The sequence below is a fragment of the Monodelphis domestica genome, chromosome 1, assembly GCF_027887165.1.
Source record: "Monodelphis domestica isolate mMonDom1 chromosome 1, mMonDom1.pri, whole genome shotgun sequence".
In the NCBI taxonomy this organism is placed as follows: Eukaryota; Metazoa; Chordata; class Mammalia; order Didelphimorphia; family Didelphidae; genus Monodelphis; species Monodelphis domestica.
Window position 1 is genome coordinate 512,731,128 of NC_077227.1, and position 15,791 is coordinate 512,746,918.

A 15,791-nucleotide genomic window follows, 5' to 3' on the forward strand; every position below is an offset into this window, starting at 1 on the left:
CACTTCCTTTTGGTTTTTAGGAGGGCAATGTTATTTTCTCTTCACAATTTTCCATTACAAACCAACACATTCTCTTTCTTCTTTTCATATTTCCTCACTCTCATTTCCAAGATATTGTTTCCTCTTAAATAGAAACATAACCATTTCCATTTCTACAACTTACTGAACAATGACATGGTGTGATATCACTGGTGCCATCACTAGTATAACATCACTGATGTCATGATGATTTCTGTGACCATATATTAGAGAATTGTAAGGGTTGATTATTAAAAGGCAAACAAAGGCCAGATGTCACTGCCTCCTCCTAGAGAATAAACTAACTCTGGGGTTGTCCGATTTTTTAAAAAGTACTAGTATCAAGGATGGAAGAAAACTTTTTTATTTCCCTAAAGAGGGAGAAAAGGTTTTAGTTCAAAATGAGGTTGGGTCTATCCAGAAGACTGTATTTTAATGTAGTTGTTCAGCTCCCATAGTGAAAAAATGTGATATGAATTCTGAGGAGAGCTCTTGGTCAAACAGATATTTCTAAAACATAGGTCTGACCATGTTATTACCTTGCCTGAGAAGTTTCAGGAACACCCAATTGCCATGTTGACAAACCTATGGTACTCATGCCAGAGGGGGCTGCTCCCTTCCCCTTCTCAGGATGTGCTTCTGAGGATATTTCTCCCATCACCCATCTCTCTACCCAGCAACCCAATGGGAGTGTTTTCTCTCTTCCCTGTCTGTGGTAAGGCTTGGGGCTCACATGTAGCATAAGAGTTGCAGTTTGGGCACTGTCTCTTAAAGGTTTGCCATCACTGCCCTATTGCCTGTCTATGCAATACAAACCCACCCATTCGTCACTTAAAGCCATGCATAATCTGGGTCCATCATATCTTTCTGGACTGATTATAGGATATTTCTCTTTACCACTCTACCTTCCAGTAAACTGGATAACTGGTTGTTCCCATATACAACATTGCTATCTCCTACCTCCATGCCTTTGCACAGATTGTCCCCCATCTGGAATACCCTCCCTCCTGGTCTCCCTTCTTGGAAACCTTAGCTCTCTTCAAGGCTCAACATAAATGCCACCTTCTTTGTGAGGCTTTTGCAGACCCCTCAGTTGTTTCATTCCCTTTATGAAAATGTCTTTGTATTTATATTACTTATGTTCATTATTTACTTAGCTGTGAATACATTGTTTCCTGGTAGAAACTAAGCTCTCTGAGTATATGTACTATTTTGGTTTTGTTATTTTATTCCAGATCCTAGCACAGTAGGGAATAGCTACAAATCAATGCGCATGAAATAGAACAGAATGGGATGGAATAGAAGGGAGGAGAAGGGACAGAAGAGAAGGCAAGGGAAGGGAAGATAAGGGAAGACAAAGAAAGGGATGACAGAACAAGGGAAGACAAGGGAAGGGAAAACAATGGGAGACAAGAGAAGGAAAAGGAAGGGAAGAAGGGAGAAGGGAATAAGTATTTACATAGCATCTACTATGTGCCAGACCCTGCACTAGGTACTTTTAGAAGGGAACAGAAAGTAAACTCAAACGGAAAAAAGGAAAATGGCAGTTTGTTCTGGAAACAAAGGAAAAAGAGAAAGAATAAGAATAAACTAGTTTCAGAGAGGGCTGGGTAGACGATCAAGGAAAAACTTAATTGTCTAACCAGTAAGTTATATTTTGTGCCTTTATCCCTCCTCATTGCTCATCATGTGTAGCTTCTTTTGTACCCAGGATAAAAGACCTGGAATTTGTCACTCCCTAATTGATCATTTATGTGAAAGAGGGGTCCTCTAGATTATAACCACAAAAATACCTCCAAATAAATAACTCACATTTTGTATAACACTTAAAAGTTTGTAAGGCACTTTATATACACTATCCCACTTGAGTCTCACAAATCTATCCACTAAGACAGTGATAGAACCCATTTAATTACCAGATCCACCCAGACTTCCTTAAAACCTTTAACTGACCTGTGGAAACTGAATGTCTCAATTTCACTCCTGCAGCTCTTTGGTTCTTGTTTCTCATAATATACTATCTAGGTTACTTTTTTAAAAATCCTTACCTTCTATCTTAGAATCAATACTGTGTATTGGTTCCAAGACAGAAGAGTGGTAAGGGCTAGGCAATGGGGGTTAAGTGACTTGCCCAGGGTCACACAGCTAGGAAGTGTCTGAGGTCAGATTTGAACCTAGGACCTCCCATCTCTAGGCTTGGCTCTCAATCCACTGAGCCACTTAGCTTCCTTTTATGTCACTTTTATTTTTTTTTACTGTAGTTTTAAATTTTCAAACTGGTTTAATGTATATATGACACATTGAATTATGACCTAGGAATTATTGCTTAGACTATATAAAGAGTTTTTCCTCTTAAATATATATTTACCCAAGCTCAGGTGCCACATTTTAGGAAGGACACTGACAATCAATAAAATGTCCAGAGGAATGCAACTAGGATGGTAAAAGGCCTTGCAGTCATACCACATGAGGCTCAATTAAGAGAAATGGAGGTGTTTAGCCTGGAGAAGTGAACATAAAGGGACATGATAGATATCTTCAAACTTGTAAAGTCACTTGGAAGAGGAATATAATTTGTTCTGTCTGGCCCAAGAGAGTAAAGGTTGAAACAAGGAGTGAAAGAAAGGTCTGTGTTTTTGCAGGGAGGCACATTTAGGGAAGGAGGGAAGGATAGATAGTTGGAAGGAAAAGAGGGAGGGAGGGAGGGAGGGAGGAAGGAAGGAAGGAAGGAAGGAAGGAAGGAAGGAAGGAAGGAAGGAAGGAAGGAAGGAAGGAAGGAAGGAAGGAAGGAAGGAAGGAAGGAAGGAAGGAAGGAAGGAAGGAAGGAAGGAAGGAAGGAAGGAAGGAAGGAAGGAAGGAAGGAAGGAAGGAAGGAAGGAAGGAAGGAAGGAAGGAAGGAAGGAAGGAAGGAAGGAAGGAAGGAAGGAAGGAAGGAAGGAAGGAAGGAAGGAAGGGAGGAAGGGAGGGAGGAAGGGAGGGAGGGAGGGAGGAAAAGATAAAAAGAACTATTCCAGAGTACAAGGAGCTGCCTTGGCAAAGAATGGGTTCTCTCTCATTGGAGGTCTTTAAGTAAAGGCTGGATAACTACTTCTTGGATAAGTTGTAATAACAATTCTTTTTCAGGTAGAGTTTGAACTAGATGACCGATAAAGTCCTTTCCATATCTGAAATTCCGTGATCTTTAGAAATCCTAAAATGTTGTCATGTTAGAAAAGACCTCAGAGATAAACCAGCCTCCTTGTTTTACTCAAAGGAAAAGTGAGGCTTTGAAGAAGTTAATAAATCTGGTCAAGGACACAACAACTAGTTTGTGGCAGAGCCTGAGTTGTTGTGGGTGTCAGCTAGATGAGAAGTCGCTGGTTTCTTACTTGTTCCATATATTGAGATGACTCATTTGGGTATAATAGGTCTGGGACTCACAAGGAAAGGGGCATTTGGAAAGAGAAAGTGGGTGACTTTACCTTCCTGGGCCTTCCGTTTCTTTATCTGTTTGTCACATAAGGAGGCTAGAATAGCTCTTCTCTGAGGTCTTTTCTAGCTTTAAATCTATCATGTATAATCTCCTTTTTACAGAAAAGACATGGAATTAGTCATAGATTGTTAAACATGGCGAATATATTTGCAATTCTTTGTTGAGAGAGATGGTAAGGATGGAGGGAGAGACAGCAAAACATCAATAAAAAATTTAAATATATTTAACTTCTATAACCCAGAAATACATTAAATAAGTGTAACATATGTACAGACAAATACACTCATACACAAATGTACAGGAGGACAGACAACTATGTCTGCAGTCTCCCATGGTCCACAAGGAGTTAATCAACTCTTGATTTTGACTCACTCACCTCCCCCTGAGAGAAGGGAGGAACTGACTTCTAATTGGAAGTTGATGACATCATGGCCACTGGCAGAGCCAATGAACGCTCACCAGCTTGGGAATCTTCCTGGGGAGCTGGATTGTGCTCTGTGTGGCCAGCTGTGAAGTGTTCTCATTCCCGAAAGTTGCACACCCTGTAGGTGGATGAGGGGGGAACAGAGATCATCCTGCCAATATCTCAGTGCAGGTACACTTACCTTGAGGTGCATGTGGAGGGAGTGAGAAGAGGGACAAAACAGAGGAAATGGGACCCACTGGCAGATACCGTCCTTAGGTGACCAATGGGCTAGACAATGCCCTACTTCTATCCTAGTGCTTGAACAGCAGAAAAACATGAAATATCTATAGGCTCCAGGTTAGAGGCTCTCTCTCCCTCTTCCTCTCCCCTCCCCCTTTCCCCATCCTTATCTTCTGTCTTAGAATTGATAAGTATCAGTTCCAAGGCAGAATAGAGATAAGGAATAAGCAATGGAGGTAAGTGACTTGCCCAGGATCACACAGCTAGAAGTGTCTGAGGCCAGATTTGGACCCAGGACCTCCTGTCTCTAGGCTGGGCTCTCAATCCACTGAGCTACCCAGCTGCCCCCCTGTCCCCACCCCCTTAGAGATGTTTCAAATGTTATCAGACTTTGATGGGCCTAAGAAAGAGGATCAGATGGGAGTTGACTAGAAATCTTAGGCTCAAACTCAAGCAATGAGTATTTGTTAAATACCCAGGATGTGCCTTGGATTGTGTTAGGCTTTGGTAATAAAAAAGGAATAGGAATTAGACTTGGGATTCAATTGGTACAGGCAACTCCCTGGGGGGGCAAACTCTCTCTACCAATGCAAATTGGCATCTTCTCTGCAGTATTCTTACAGAGCTGCCAAGAGCACTGACAAGTTAAAACAATTGCCCAGTGATCATATAGAGAGTGTGGGTCAGAGGCAGGACCGAAATCCAGATCTTCCTGTCTAGATGATGGGGATACAAAGACAAAAATGAAATAGAGCTTACATTGTGGGGGGGGGAGCGGTAGGGAGGAAATGAGACAGACAGGCAGAGAAAGAGAGAGACAAGCAGACAGATAGAGAATGAGAAAGACAGAGAAAAAGAAAGGGAAAAGTAGGAAGACAGAGACAAAGTACAAGAGAGACAGGGGAGACAGAGGGGGGGAGAGATGGAGAGGGAGAGAGACAGAGAGGGAGAGAGACAGAGAGAGGGAGAGAGGGGGAGAGAGAGAGACAGAGACAGAGACAGAGACAGAGAGAGAGACAGAGAGAGAGACAGAGACAGAGACAGAGACAGACAGAGAGACAGAGAGAGACAGAGAGAGAGACAGAGAGACAGAGAGAGACAGAGAGAGAGACAGAGAGAGACAGAGAGAGACAGAGAAACAGAGAGACAGAGACAGAGACAGAGAGAGAAAGAGAGAGAGAGACAGAGACAGAGAGAGACACACACACACACACAGAGAGAGAGAGAGAGAGAGAGAGAGAGAGAGAGAGAGAGAGAGAGAGAGAGAGAGAGAGAGAGAAAGTACCAAGTAAAAGTACCAAGTAATTAGGCAGAGTGGTAAAATGTAGCATTTGAACTGGATTTTGAGGATTACTGGAAGTTCTAAAAACAAGGATATACATCTCAACCACAGGAAAGAATGTGTTATAGTGTAGACAGAACTGGCTTTGGAATCAGGAAAACCTGGGTTCAATTCCTATACTCATATTGTCTGGATGAGCCTGAGCAAGTCATTTCTCCATGCAACACTAAGATTCTAAGTTCAAACACAGTTGCAGATTTGCACGTGTAGAGAGAGTTGCCTCATCAGATATTTCATCTAATAATGAGAACCTAGAGCAGGACAATTTCTGAGCATGGCTGAGACAGCTTTAGACATGCCAGGGGTGGCCATCTCCTCTGCAGCCCTTGGTTTGCTCTCCTTTTGAAGGTCTAATTCTATCTCTGACTAGGTAAAACCTGATGAATCTGACTGGACCAATCAGTACAACTGCCTTTCAGCTACTGGCTGCCTCAGGCTCAGACAGACCCCCTGTTACCTTATGTACAGCAAGTTTTCCTTGTTAGCATTTCTTGAGAACAAACTTCAAAGAAAAAACCAAGTTCTGCCTTATGAATATTGCATTGGTTGACTGAGAATGACAGAAGAGGCTTTTTTGAGCAGGGAGCAACTAGAGAATATCTGATCTGACCCACAGGTTTCACAGATGGGGAACTGAGGCCCTGAGGGACGAAACAACTTGCTCAGGGCTCACCTTTGCAAGTTAATGGTAGACCCAGAAATAGAACCCAGCTTTCCTCATTTTCAGTCCATTGCTCTTTCCTCTAATACCAGATTTAATACAATTTTTAAAAAAATCCACACTCTGACAGAATGACAAGGTGTAATGGAAAGAATGCTGTCTGAGCTAGAAGGGACTTTGGAGATCATCTAGTCTAATCCATACCTGAAAAAGAATTAGGGTTACTGAAACCTGGCTTCTCCCTGATGGCAGCCTCCCTGGCCATCCTTTTCAGTACTCTTCTAGTATTGGCTGCACCTTCACTCATTCCCCTGGCTTCCTGGTTGAGGCAGGGGAATTAGAATATTCCTTGATCCCCACTAACACTTCCAGATCCTCCCCCTTCTCCCAACACTCAGTAACCTCTCTTCTTTTGAAGTTCATGTTATTCATGAACCTCATGTTCTCTACTCAGTTATATCTACTACCTGATCAAAAATCTTGGAGGCTGTTATCCATAGACTCCTTGGTTTTTTTCCCTTCCTTCCTCAATGAATTTAATAACTGGCTTACAGTTTTTCTCTTCTCTCCAACTCCTTCCTTCATACTAGGGGACTTCAACATGTGTATTGATTCTCCCTTAAATACCCAAAACACTCAGTTGTTCAACCTGCTCATCTCCCATGAGTTACTCCTCCATCCCACATCAGCCACATATAAAAAGGATCATACTCATGATCTTGCCATCATCCACAAATGTACCACCTCCATGTTCACGAATTCTGAAATCCCTTTATCCAACTATAGACTACTGACTTGTCATCTCTCCCTCTGTGTCCCCTTATATAATCTACTCTTTACCCACACAATGACCTCTAATCCTTTGCCTTCTCAATTCTTTCCCAGGTCATCTCCCATGCACTAGCCACACTCTTCTCTCCATCTTGATCCTTTGGTGAACTGATTCACCTACACTATTCTCCTTTCTTGAATCTCTAAGCCCCATATCATGTTATCCTACACCCTGTCAACCTCAGTCTTAGATCATTCCCACCATTCACTGCCTCTATTCCTATACATGTGCTGCTGAATGAAAGTGAAGAAAATCATGAAACCATTCTGACTGAGTCCACTATAAATTTATGTTATGCAACCTTAACTGGACCCTTATTGCTTCCAGGCAATACTATACCTCTCTTACCATTTTATTATCTCATTCCCCACAGTGACTCCTCTAAACCTTTCCATCCTTCCTCATACCTCTCATTATACCACTTCCTTGACTCTCTCAGCTGAAAACTGTTTCCTATTTTACAGAAAATATTTGAGGCCATGTGCCATGAGCTCCCTCTTCTTTCCTCTTCTCTTCTTCCATGACTATAACCTTCTACCACTCTCTCCTCCATCCTTGTCTCACATGACAAGGTGGCCTTATTCCTTACCAAGGCTACTGTCTCTATGAGTTCAAGTTATCCTATTCCATCCCATTTCCTCCAACAATTCTTCTGCTCTGTCACCCCTACTTTTTCACTTATTTTCGATCTCTCCGTCTCTACTGTCTAATTTTCTACAATCATGCCCATGTCTTCAATAGCCTGAAGAAATTCACTGAATCCTTCCCATCCCCATACCTATCATCCTATCTCTCTTCTGCCCTTTGTAGCTAAACTCTTCGAAAAGCCTATCTACAATAGGTGCCTCCACCTTCTCTACTCTCACTCCCTTCTTAATCTTTTACAATCTGGCTTCTGACTTTATCATTCCATTGAAACTGCTCTGTCCAAAGTTACTAATGGTCTCTTAGTTGTTAAATCCAATGATTTTATCTCAGTCCTCATTCTCCTTGACCTTTCAGCAGTGTTTAATCTTCATTCTCCTTGATACTCTTCTCTCTAGATTTTCACCCCTCTCTCTTGGTTTTCCTCCTACCTATCTGACCACTCCTTCTCTGTCTTCTTTGATGGATCCTTTTTCTAGATCATACCCTCTAAATGTAAGTGTCCCTCAGGGTTCTATCTTGGACCCTCTTCTCTTCTCCCTCTATACTGCTTCACTTGGTCTTTCCCAATTGATCTCATTAACTCTTATGTTTAATTGACATCTCTATGCTGAGGACTCCCAAATCTACCTTTCTGCCCCAATCTTTCTACTGATATGAAATCTCATATCTCCAAATATCTTTCAGATATCTCAAACTAGATGTTGAGCTGATATCTTAAACTCAACATTTCCAAACAGAACTCTACCTTTATCCCTAAATTCTCCCTCCCTTCTGTCTTCCCTACTAGGATAGAGCAGACCGTCTTCCCATTCCCTCAGACTTGCCATCTAGGAGTCATCCTGGATTACTCACTATCTATCAGCCCCCCATATCTAAGCTATTGTCAAGGTCTGTTGATTTCACCTTTGCAGCATCTCTCAAATACGTTCCCATCTCTTCTCTGAAACTGCTACCACTCTACTGCAGGCTCTCAACCCTTCACACCTTGATTATTGCAATTGCCTGCTGATGGACCTGCCTGATCTAAGTCTTTCTCTACTCCAATGGATTTTCCATTCAGACACTAGAATGATTTTCCTAAAATGTAGGTCTAATCCCATCACTCACCAGCTCTACTCAATAAGCTCCAGTGGCTTCTTTTTGACTCAAGGAGCAAATACAAAATACTCTGCTTGGCATTCAAAGCCTTTTACAACCTAGATCCATAGTACCTTTCCAGTCTTCTTATGTCTTCCTTCCTGCCATATACTCTTTGTTCCAGTGGCATTGGGCTCCTGGATATTATACAAACAAAACACTCCATCTCTTGGATTCAGGCATTCTCTCTGACTATCCTTCAAGCCTGGAACACTCTCCCTCCTTTGCTCTAACTACTGACCTCCCTGGCTTCCTTTAAGTTCCAACTAAAATCCTTCCTTCTACAGGAAGCCTTCCCCAACCCCTCTGAATTCTAGTACATTCCCTCATTTAATTATTTTCTATTCATATTGTCTACAGCTTTCTTTGTATATATGTTTACATTTTGTCTTCCCCATTAGAATGCAAGATCTTTGTCTTTTGCCTATTTTTTTTTTTTGTAACCTGGCATCTTAGCATAGTACCTGGCATACTGTTGATTGATTAATTAATTATTACATATTATTAGCTATGATTTCCCTAAATAGTCATTCAGCTAATAACGTATAACCAAACAATCAATAAACAGCATGTTTGTCTCTCAGGGAGAGGGGAAGGATGGGAGACAGGGAAGAGTGGAAGGTGCAAAGAAGAGAGAGAATTTGGTACTCAAATTTTTTTTAAACGCTTGCCTTCTATTTTGGAATTGATACTAAGTATCAGTCCCAAGGAAGAAAAGCATTAAGGGCTAGGCAAATGGGGTTAACTGACTTGCCCAGGGTCACATTATTAGGAAATATCTGAGAACAGATTTGAACCCAGGACTTCCAATTTCCAGGCCTGGCTCATTATCCACTGAGCTAACTGTCCCTCAACTTTTTTTTTATTGATATGAAAATTTTTTTCTTTTAATTGAGGAAAAATACAATATTGTTATAAAGTTGTTTTTTTAAAAAATAAACGCTTACCTTCCATCTTGGACAATACCGTGTATTGGTTCCATGGCAGAAGAGTGGTAAGGGCTAGGCAATGGGGGTTAAGGGACTTGCCCAGGGTCACACAGCTGGGAAGTGTCTGAGGCCAGATTTGAACCAAGGACCTCCCATCTCTAGGTATGGCTTTCATTCCACTGAGCTACCCAGCTGCCTCCCTATAAAGTTTTTTAAAAAAGATATTCCTGAAGCCCATCGACTTTAATTCAAATCTTTGCTCTACATATATGACCTATACAACTTTCTACAACTCTAAATCTCAACTTTCCCCTCTGTAAAATGAGAGAATTGGTCTAGATCAGGGTTTCATAATCTTCTTTTGTGTCATGGAAATAGAAGTCTGGTAAAGCCCATATTAGAATGTTTTTCAGTAACTTAAATGAGTACTAAATTTTGCTTATAGGAGAGTGGGAAAGCTTTTTTTCCCCATCAAAATCTATTGATCAAAGGATCCTTAGACTCCATGTTAAGAATCCCTGATGGAGCTGATCAGCCCGAAGTATTCTGTGTCCCTGTCATTTTTCTTGAGTTTGAATCCACTGTCCTGCTCCCAGAATTCTGGGCTTCTACACCAGCTGTCAGTAGTTACCATGCATTCCAAAAATCAACACAGCACAGATGTTCTTGAAAAAACTTTAGGACTAGATGTTAGCAGAAAGAGGACTGCCTTTATCTCAGCTTTGGCTCCCCAGTCTTGTCACTAACTAAACAAGCAGAGGCATGGAGGATGGGAAGAAATGTATTTTTAAGGGGGGGGGGATAGTATCCTTCTGGGCTCTGGCTTCTTCACCAACACCATAATACAGGAGGAGCTCCAGAGTTTAGAGTGCCTCAACTTAACAACGGACTATTCTCCCAAAGTGTTTCTTTTGCTGGTGATTGTCAACTCTCAGTAACACTCCCCTCCAATAGAACCCCTTTTTATAACAAATAATAGTTAAGCAAAATAAGCCAATACATTGGCCATGTCTGAAAATGTATGCCTTGTTCCACACCTGGAGTCCATCACATCTCTGATGAGAGGTGAGAGGAATGCTTTGTCATCTATCCCTTGAAGCCACTATTGGTCACTGCATAGACTAATTCCCTTTATATTAGCCTAGTTAGAAAATAAATTGTCTCCTGATCTTGTTTACCTCAGTCTGCATTACTTAATACACTTCTTTCCATATTTCTCCAAATTTTTCATATTCATCATTTCTTATGTTCTTTTCATTGTTAAGCCATTTTTCAGTCGTGTCTAACTCTTTGTGACCCCATTTTGGGATTTTCTTGGCAAAGATACTGGAATGGATTGTCATTTCTTTCTCCAGCTCATTTTACAGATGAGGAAGTTGAGGCCAACAGCATTAAGTGACTTGCCCAGAATCACATAGCTAGTAAGTGTCTGTGGCTGGCTTTGAACTCAAAGATGAGTCTTCCTGATTCCAAGCTCAGCATTCTATTTGCTGCATCACCCAAATGCCCCCTCATTTCATAGCCCAGTAATATTACATTGTGTCCATCAGGGGAATATGTCCATCAATATGTGTCTGAACACACTGTGGTATATAAATACAGCCATAATTTGTTCAGCCATTCCCCCGATGGACACGCATTTTCTTTTGTTTCTTAGTTATCAAGATCTCTGGAGACATCTTTCTATAGAAGCAATGATGGCTGGGTTCTCAGGCCAGCCTCTTGAAGCTAATTTAACCTTTAAGGCTCCAGAAACACAACACTAACAGTATTATTTTAGCCACACCTGACTACCTCTTACAGCATAGTTTCTAGGTAAGGTTGTGCAGTGGTCAGGAACACTGGTATTGGAATTAGATGCACTGGATGTGAACTCTAATGCTTATAAACTATGTGACTCCAGGCAAATTGATTAACTTCTTTGAGCCTCATATTCTTCAACTGTGGAGCCAAACATATTTGCAACTACCTCCTGCCTCACATGGTCACTGAAGGGAAAGTTCGTTGTAAAGCTGAAGGTATATATAGATGCGAGGTTTATATGATCTTATACATTTCTCTGATTTCTTCATATTCATCATTTCTTATGTTGTTGTTCAGTGAGTTTCTTTCAGTCACATCCAACTCTGTCACCCCATTTAGGATTTTCTTGGCAAAGATCCTGGAGTGGTTTGCCATTTCCTCCTCTAGCTCATTTGACAGATGAGGAAACTGAGCCAAACAGGATTCTGTGACTTCCTATTGCCTGCCTTTCAGACTCTGGCTCCAGTTATTATGATCTCTAGAAAATGAATGCTCTCTATTTCTAAGTCCCAGATCTAGAAACCTAGAAAATGTGAGGACAGCAACACGCCCCACCCCCACAATAGTGGACACTCTAGAGTGATGAAGCAGGGTAAAATATTTCATGCTTCTGGTTGACAGTAACTCCTATCCCCCCTCCACAGGTACCTCAACACTGGGCTCTCAGTGATGATTAAGCTGATTATTTTAAGTCTGGAACCATGGAGAGCTATGGTCTACTTAAAGAATCCTAGAGAATCAACCAAAAAGCTAATGGAAATAATCAACAACTTTAGCAAAGTTGCAGGATACACAATAAACCCACATAAGCCATCAGCATTTCTATATATCTCCAACACAGCAGCAAGAATTAGAAAGAGAAACTCCATTTAAAATCACCCTAGACAATATAAAATACTTAATTAATAAAATGCCAAGACAAACACAGGAACTATATGAATACAACTACAAAACATTCTCTACACAATTAAAACTAGATCTAAACAATTGGAAAAACATTGACTGCTCATGGGTAGAATGAGCAAACATAATAAAAATGGCCATCCTACACAAACTTATTTACTTATTTAGTGCCATACCAATAGAACTACCAAAAAACTTTTTTACCGAATTAGAGAAAACCATAACAAAGTTCATTTGGAAGAACAAAAGATCAAGGATGTCCAGGGAAACAATGAAAAAAATGTGAAGGAATGTGACCTTACAGCACCAGATCTCAAACTATACTATGAAGCAGTGGTCATCAAAACAATTTGTTACTGGCAAAGAGACAGAAAGGAGGATCAGTGGAATAGACTTGGGGTAAGTGACCTCAGCAAGACAGTCTATGACAAGCCCAAAGATCCCAGCTTTTGGGACCAAAATCCACTATTTAATAAAAACTGCTGGGAAAATTAGAAAACAGTGTGGGAGAGATTAGGTTTGGATCATCACCTCATACCCTACACCAAGATAAACTCAGAATGGGTGAATGACTTGAATATAAAGAAGGAAACTATAAGTAAATTATGTGAACACAGAAGAGTATACATGTCAGACCTTTGGGAAAGGAAAGATTTTAAAACCAAGCAAAACTTGGAAAACGTCACAAAATATAAAATAAATAATTTTGATTACATCAAATTAAAAAGTTTTTGTACAAACAAAACCAATGTAACCAAAATTAGAGGAGAAGTAACAAATTGGGGAAAAAATCTTCATAACAAAAACCTCTGACAAAGGTCTAATTACTCAAATTTATAAAGAGCTAAAGCAATTGTACAAAAAATCAAGCCATTCTCCAATTGATAAATGGGCAAGGGACATGAATAGGTAATTTTCAGTCAAAGAAATCAAAACTATTAATAAGCACACAAAAAAGTGTTCTAAGTCCCTTATAATCAGAGAGATGCAAATCAAAATAACTCTGAGGTATCACCTCACACCTAGCAGATTGGCTAACATCACAGCAATGGAAAGTAATGAATGCTGGAGGGGATGTGGCAAAGTTGGGACATTAATGCATTGCTGGTGGAGTTGTGAATTGATTCAACCATTCTGGAGGACAATTTGGAACTATGCCCAAAGGGTGATAAAAGACTGTCTGCCCTTTGATCCAGCCATAGCACTGCTGGGTTTGTACCCCAAAGAGATAATAAGGAAAAATACATGTACAAAAATATTCATAGCTGCACTCTTTGTGGTGGCAAAAAATTGGAAAACGAGGGGATGTCCTTCAATTGGGGAATGGCTGAACAAATTGTGGTATCTGTTGGTGATGGAATACTATTGTGCTCAATGGAATAATAAAGTGGAGGGATTTCATGGGGACTGGAACAACCTCCAGAAATTGATGCAGAGTGAGAGGAGCAGAACCAGGAGACAGTGTACACTGTGGTACAATCGAATGTAATGGACTTCTCCATTAGTGGCAATGCAGTGATCCTGAACAACTTGGAGGGATCTATGAGAAAGAACACTATCCACATTCAGAGGAAAAACTGTGGGAGTAGAAACACAGAAGAAAAACAACTGCTTGATCACATGGGTCAAGAGGATATGATTGGGGATGTAGACTCTAAATGAACATCCTAGTGCAAACACCAACAACATGGAAATAGGTTTTGATCAAGGATACAAGTAATACTCAATGAAATTGCACGTCGGCTATGGGAAGGGAGGGGGGAGAGGAGGGAGGAATAGAATATGATTTTTTTAACAAAGGAATAATGGTTGAAATTGACCAAATAAAATTAGAAAAAATAATAAAATATGACTTGTAAATCTGAAAAAAAATAACTTACATATGTTCTCTTTTAACATGTCAAAGTCGCCAAAAGCATTCATAGGGTTCCTATTTCCATACATTAGGGACTCATATGTCTAATACATAGCCAAAGAAATGAGACAACTGCCCCCCACCCCACCCATGAGCATGCATGCACACACACACACACACACACACACACGTAAGATGGGACCAACAATCCCCCCCAGCTAAATCTTGGATTGGTTTGGCCCTGATATTCTGAGGGTCACCCCTCAAATACACACTGCTGTCTTCTACCCACTACTACCCATGGCATATTTTTACTGTCCGCCTTTCCAAGGCTTCTCATTTTGACCTCTCATGACTGACTCCCAGCACACAAAAAAAGTCTTAACTCCAGCTGATTGAAAGGAGAAGATTCCTTTACTTTTTTTCAGTAAGCTTTGGAGATCTTTTCATACCACTCTGTCCCTAAAGTCCTTCTAGACTTCTCTTGTTTTCCTATGAACTGAGGACAGTAATCATAGCATCACGGAGGGCATTGGGACCATAGAAGCAGGGCTGAAAGGTATCTCAGAGGCCATTTAATACAATTCCCTCATTTTACAGATGACTAAAGTAAGGACCAAAGACATTTAGTAACTTCCATGGTCTCATAGATAGTAAATTTTAGAGATGGGGTCCTGTTGCTCTCTCCACCCTAAACCCTTGGTACCTAGCAATGTGCTCTCTTGGAAGGCTTGTGGATCTGGACCCCATCCTTCTCACTGTAGATTCCTAGGGTGAGTAGTGACATGATTTGGACAAATATAAAACTGGCTATGACTCCAGGAATCAATGGAAGGGGCTTTGCCTCACTGAATGTTGCTATACACATTTGCAGAATTTGCACTATGAAGATGTTTCAGACATGGTGTCACATACAGCATAATAGAGCAGCATTGCCATAAGGCGGTGTCCATTTAGAATCCCCAACTAATCAGTTGCAAATACTGGTTAGTCCAGGAGCCTGACTTTGATTATTTCCCAAAAGCCAGTGTCACATCCCCCTAAAGAGAATAGAATGAAGGTGATCAGTTATCCTATGCCGCCATCACAATCTGTCAGTACCAACTCTCAAATTTTGACAATGATACCCCTGACACACCAGCACTTTCTCAAAATGCACTGGCACACTCCCTTGCCATGATCCATCAGTATGCCACTTATGGCCCTTCAGAATCGTCCACACCCATAGCCCATTCTCCACCCTCCACCCCCAAATCCCATCAAGCAGCTCTCATCTTTAGAGGTCAGTATGATCTCAGTGTGGTGTAAACAGCAGCCTCTATTACCATAATCAATTCTATAAGATGTTTCTCTGACCTATTTGTGAACCTCGTGAGTCCACCTAAAATAGGATGAATTTAAAGCAATTGTGGGGTATGCTGGTGGATTTTGAAAGCTTAGAAATCTCCTGGTCACATTCCACTCTTCTCTTAATAGATGAAGAAATCAAGGCTCAGAGAGGTAAAGGGGTTTTACTAAGGCCACATAGCTTGTTCAAGGTAGAAC